This window comes from Aulostomus chinensis, chromosome 17, assembly GCF_037954235.1.
Source record: "Aulostomus chinensis isolate RoL2024-O1b breed Wild chromosome 17, RoL_Achi_v1.0, whole genome shotgun sequence".
In the NCBI taxonomy this organism is placed as follows: Eukaryota; Metazoa; Chordata; class Actinopteri; order Syngnathiformes; family Aulostomidae; genus Aulostomus; species Aulostomus chinensis.
Window position 1 is genome coordinate 13,006,625 of NC_141336.1, and position 6,983 is coordinate 13,013,607.

A 6,983-nucleotide genomic window follows, 5' to 3' on the forward strand; every position below is an offset into this window, starting at 1 on the left:
ATTCCCATTAAAAGACATGAAGACCACGATGCTGCTGTGCTACTGTGGAGATGAGGAGGATGTGGAAGATGCAAATTGATTTATGCAGACTTTACATCAGCATTCAGACTTAGAGTGAGCCGAACATCCCTGGAGATGGCAATTTTTCAGACTAGCTACGTCCACAGACCGGCCACGTGGGTGTATCATTTCGCCCTTTTTTGTTCCGCACACGCCTGCATACACGTTCACTCACTGCTTCGTCAAATTTTAGGACAACACTTTTCTCTGACGATCGCAATCAGACTGCAAGAATGCTTTTGCTGATTTGATCTCTTTGTGTGATAATAACTTCTTCACAAAACCAAGAAATTGATCACTGAACTCGGATGAAACAATGCGCGTCATTTATTCCGAAAGTGTGGAAACAGTTACAGCATATGAATATGTGAGGGCTATTTTCAACCACCACCTTAAATTTCATGTAAACACAATCCTCTTCAAAATTAATTTCTTCTCTGCCGGTCCCATCGTCCGTGTGTGTGTGTGTTTTTTTAAATCAATCTTTTATTGAGAGTCTCCAGTGTTTTTCTTTCATCCGTTGGATTTGCAGACACTCACTAAAAAGCTGAGGCACCCTTGTCAGAGTCTCCTTTAGAATAACTACAGTGAAACAAAGGAAGTGAATTCTTTCTGCAACCGACAAATCCTCCACAACGCAGCAGAGGAGTTTGGCTTCTTCTAAACACGTTATTGCTAGCAAATATCCTCTCTTGCCATTGGGGCGTTGTTATTTTTTAACAGCTTATAAAACGAACCGCTATTAAAAATTACTTTTGTAATTCGACTATTAAACGCTCTGTGGGTTTATTGACTTCACAGAGTTTTTGTTTATTATCATGATTTATTATAGATTTTAATCATTTATAGCTTCAAAAAAATCCCGTTCAGCTCCCTTGTGTATTTGTTTGCACGCTCTTTTGAGTACAACAAGCTACTCGAAGCAATTGCTCCATGTGGGATTAATAAAGTTGTCTGAATCTGAATCTAATGTATCCCTCCCACTAATAATGTCTGTATTTATTCATCATAAATGTTAATATATATAAATCAAGCACATCACAAAAACTCCCTTTGGTAGCACCTCATGCAGTGTAATCCACCATTATCATCATTTGACTCTCATTTAAGTGAGCCGTATTTACTGAATGAGCATCATAGGTTAAGTAATGGTTTTAATATAGTCTTGCTTACCAAGCTGATAAACACTGTGTAACTCACACTGTGTAGTCCAGGTAGTTTTCTGCTCATTTTGCCCACTGGTATACGAGAGAAACAGAGAATTCAACATTCGCGTTGGGATATAAAGGACCCGGGATAGCGCTGGTGCGTGCTTCAGCGAGATTTATTCTTACAATCCCCACAGTATTTTGCTTTTTTAATCCAATGTCGGCAGGTTGTAGGTGGCGCTGAGACAAATCCATCACATCAGCTCATGTGGCACAGACATCGCATTGGCAACTGGAGCGAAATGGCTAAAAAAGACCCAGAAATAACAGCAGCAAATGTATTAATGATCAGGTTTAGATCCACACCATGCTGCTGAAAAACATACATGTACAGAGGGACACTCAGCCACGCTTGTCAGCTGCTTTCTTATTTTGAAAACGGAAAAATACAAAATCGCTCGCAATATTGCAGCAGAAGATAATTAAACAAGAGAGACTTGCAGTTTTATTTTGAGTGATTCAAAAATGGAAAAAAAATAAAACCCAGCAGAACTTTTTTCTCTGCTGACCTACTTTTAGAGCCCAGTTCACTGTAATCTGTAAATTCAGGAGTCAATTTTTGCATAAATGATCATTCCTGTCCGTTCTACCCAAATGTTTATACGTCACTTAATATGAGCTTAATAAGTAAACCAGCAAACCTGAAGGTATAGTTTGATGAATCACAACTTTATCTAATGATAAGACACACATACACATACAAAATACTTGAAATGACAGTAAATACACGGCAAAAACAACAGGCAGGGTTGAAAAGGAACTAAGTATTTTTTACCTCAAGTACTTGCACTTAAGAGCAATGTTGAGGTATCTGTACTTAATGTGTGTATTTGTATTTTAGGGGGACTTTGCTGTTTCACTCCGCTATTATTTACTTCGAAGATCATATTTTTCATTGAACACACGGCAAAAGCAGATAAAGATAAAGTCATTTCAAATTCAAATACTTCCAACTGCAAGAGCAGCACAAGTGGAGCACACACACTGCTATAGTACCACTGTTAAAGGTCGGGGGATCTAGTATTGAACTAAACCAGAACTAAACCCGTAGAATGTGTACTTTTACTTTGCGTGCTCAAGTCGACTCACCATGAAATACTTTTACTGAAGTAGAATTTTGAATTTTTGCCAGTTATATTTAAGCATTCCTACTTCAACAGGTTATCTCTTTGCCTCTGTTCCTTTTGATTGGAAAAAAACAATATACTTCACATTTTAAATTCTTAATGAGTAAGATGTTAGCCGTACTCTTTCTTTTTTATTACTTTTTTATAGCCAATTATCCATTTGTTGTGGCTGGCTGCAGAATCCAGTAGAATTATGTACAAAAACCATCAAACTCCCTCATTTAACTCAAAGATATAACACAGATATAAATCCTTAAATCAGCATAATACCTTATGGAAATGTTTTTGGACCCTTAAAGAACATCTTTGGGAACAGCAGTGATATACAATATGGGTTTAATTTTTGCTATTAGGCCATTTGAAATGTATGACAACAGCTGGTACATTTGATTTTTGTAGGTCTATGCCTTCAGTTTCTAATGTTTTAGCCTTTAAAGTGGCTAAATGTGAATTATTCTGAAACAAAGATTAGATACTTGCTAGCATTCACCCAGAGATCAGTTTCTCCGAAGGTAGCAAAATTTTCTAAACTAATGAACGGCTACTGAAAGCATTGTTTCAATAATGAGGAGAGAGACAGCCAGATGCAGCAGAGTCTCATAGAAATATACAAACTGACCCTGACCTCCCAGCACTGCGTTACGTGACAGCAGCACGACATCTGTTAAAATTACGTGTCAGCATCATGGAAACAATGCCAGTACAAAGTTAATGAGGATCCCTTTTGTCATGGCAGGAAGACAAAATCCTTGCTTCAACAATGATCTTGGCAGCTGATGTCATTTTGTTGTTTGGAAAACTTTATTGTATTGTAGTTAAGTGACAACAGCTTTTTAAAATGACTTTGGAAAATATGATGTACTAAAGGCGGCATAGTTCTAAATGGATGTGCTTTACATGAAGGAAAGCAAACGGAACATACAAGGGGTAATGCAAAGCGCTTAGAAAACCATGATATATGAAAAGGACAAGTGTAAGAAAATACAATGTACATTGAAACCTAATAAAAACGTGTACGAAGAACAGATCTAAATGCAGCACATAGAAAAGGTTTTCAAACCAATTTGGTTTCAGTTTAGGAAGTTGTGAAATGCAGGGCTGTAAACAGAAGTCAATGGAAGTAGAACATGTCTTTGCTGCAGTCTTATATGTAGGACACAAACACAAATCCCAGACTGGCCCTTGATGTCAGCTTTCTTGTGTTTACATGTTATTGAACAGGAATTATTAGCATGGTGCAGCCTTGCGAAAGTGACGGCAGAAAGAGCCGGCCATGCACTTTTAGCTTGAAGCACAATCCGCACCTTTGCAGAGTGCTCCACAAATTATAACCCTTACCATTAGCACAATTAGCTAGTGTATTCAATTGAAGTTCAAATTTAGCTCAAATCATAGTGTTTACAGTACATATGGATAGATGAAGAAGACACAGCTCATACCAGATGATGGGCTTGCTTTTAAACAGACATTTTAGAGCAGTTATGCTGTTGTTTTGTTGCTCCAAGCTAATACCTGCGGCTGGCAGCTTCTGACTTTAGCAAATAAGTGATGCAGGAGGGGGGAAAAAAAATGTCTTTGTGAGCCCAAGAAACCTATTTGTGAGTACTTGAGAGGCAAAATACTTTTTTTTTGGTATGCTTTTAAGAGGTTATGGTCACAGGTATTTTCTGTTTTATTGCCTTGAAGACGTCAACAAATATCAAAGTTAAGGAATGAGATGCTCCACTTTAAGGGTGTCTTTGTGAAGTGTTAAATGTGTAGCAGACGTAAATGTGCAGAGTGGCTGGACTGACTAAAATAGAAAGTACAGCAGATGTTTTTGTAAGGCTGCATGCTGAGTACTGGAAACACAGTTCAGTGCCTCAGTGCTGTTGGATCTGGGACGTACCGCGACTCTATCACCTGTCCTCCAGTTAAAACACCCTACGTTGTGTTTGTATTGTATTGCCTTGTGTAGTTGACATTGATTTATGCTGACAAGCCTTCCAGTCTCACCTGTCTTTAATTCATCAGGGACATTAAAGGACAAATGTCTCTGGTGTTTCTAGTCCGTCAGATTCAATCCACTGAATTTGACTTTCCTGGTGCACACATTTACCCAGCTTTCTTTATTAGAACTGAACACAAACATAGATTAACCGCCCTGTATATTTTCTCAAGCTGTCTCTCTCTATTCTTTATGGAGGAATATGAACGTTTATTTTTCATTTTGTCTTTGGATCATCCTGGTGGTGTTGTGAGCCACAAAGAAGAATGATGCGTGATGCAAAGGAGGCTTTAGAGTGCCTGCTTTGCATTTGATCGACCTCTTACTCTTTCATCAGCAGCGATGAGAACATCTCCTCAGCCACGATTAGAGGGGCATGTAGAGAGATGTAAATTTAGACAAGATCATAGAGGAAGCTGGGAGGCTTAGCCAGCCAGAAGTTAGACGGATAAATTAGGTCAAACAGAAGAGGGGACAGAAGCCCCTAGGAAACATTTGTGGAGAGTTTCAATTGAAAAAGAAAGGTCCCTATTTCAGAAGAGGAGACACACACCACATACAAAAATGTCTTCACTTGAAGCTTTATTTACATTTTCAGGCTGAGTTTCACTGGATGTACACGCTGTTCTGCAATCACACCCCGAAGACAAAAATCTTTTTTACCTCCTTTGAACCTTCTGTCTTTGATAGCTTTCTGTCTACGTTTCCGGATTATTTGACTATAGGCATATTTATAAAACCACTATTTGAAAACAATCATTAATCAGTGAATAGATTTGAATGCAGGGATCATAAAAGAGGAACAGAAACACTGGGATGTAACTGACAAGACTGATTAACAAACCAGGCTCAGATGATTCGTTTAAAACAAAAAAAGGGAAAGACAAAGACAGGAAGTATAAAGCAAATGACGACCTAGGCGGAGAACGGTTGCAAAATAAAACAGGAACTGACTTCAGTGATAACAAAAACAAAACAAGTACAAACACGTTTGGCAAAAAGACAGAAGACTCAGAGGAAACTCAAGAAAAATGCGAAGAACAAAACAACAGTCCGTGTAGTTTGCAAACTGTAAGTCTGTGACTAAAATTCGTTGCGTCTGATTGGAAAGTTTCTCCAGATATGGACTTTTGGGGCCTGTAAATCCATTAATACACTGGGAATTGTATCGCTGGTGTGTAAGCGAAGCTCCTTCCTCTGTTCATTTTCAGCGCTGAGTACACTGAAATAAGTACAGTTTTGCTGCAGAGGTCAGAGAGGCTGTAGACAATGTGCTAGCTAAAACAAGCTAACAGGCTACACCTGAAATACTGTTTCTCTGCAACAATGTTTAAATCTTTGATTTGGAACATGTAGGTGTTGAAAAATAGCCTCAAATCAACATTTCAACATTTCTGTTGCCTTCCAGGGGCAACATGACTCCATGTGATAACTAACAAACTCCACACAAACCAATTATGTTACTTTGCCATGACCAGGAAGGCAAAACAAGTGGTATTCATCCCGTTTGCCCGTCGCATTTACGAGTGTTTCCTTGCAAAACAAGAGATTCGGTATGTCTGTGCAGGTCCAAAATGAAAAAAGGGTAAATTAGAAAAAGTAAGAGAAATTTAAGACTTAGGAAACATTTATTGTTTTTTTTACATGAGGCCCAATAGCTCGATTAGAAAAGAGTTGCTCATGGTGATGAACTTATTGAGATTCACCACCACGACTGTGCAGCCCCCGTCAGTTGGGCGGAACTTCGTCCAACTTTGAACTGTTTTGGTTCACTCTCACTGCTCTCTCTGTTGTTTTCAGCTGCAGCTGAGACAAAGCTCTGAAAAGACTCTGTATACCTGCTTAGCACCAAACAAAGACAGGCACAATTAGCTAGTGAACCCAGCCAAGCATTCCTGATGCCTAATAATTTCCTTCCTTATAATTTGATGAAAACGATTACACGTTTTGGCGCTAATTATCGTCAGATTAGAGAAAAGCTGCAGTAAATCATGGGCGCCAGAGCACGCAGCCATTGCCCACAGGCAAGTTAAAAATTCAGCACATATAAGGAGCAGTCTTATCATTACAAATATTAGTGGATAAATATTTATTTGGGTTTAAATGGAGCATTTCAACTGAAATTTTCCAACTGCTTTTACCCTCCTGAAGTTTTGGCCACAGATTTCAGTGTACTTAACCTGTGATGTTATTCTATAAGAAATATCTATCTATCTATATGAAATCCATCCATCCATTTTCTTCCGCTTATTCCTATTAAGAGTCGCAAGGGGGCTGGAGCCTATCTGGGGTTCACCCTGGACAGGTCACCAGTCCATCACAGGACCAACACATAGAGACAGACAACCATTCACACTCACAGTCACACCTACGGTCAATTTAGAGTATCAATCAGCCTCGTCCTCTCTTGATGTCTTTGGACTGTGGGAGGAAGCTGGAGTACCAGAGAGAACCCACGCAGGAACAGGGAGAACATGCAGATTCCACACAGAAAGATCCTGTGCTGGAACCGGGACTCAAGCCCGGAACCTTGAGGCCACAGTGCTAACCATTGCACCACCATGCAGCCCATGTATATAATCTTTTACTATATATATATAT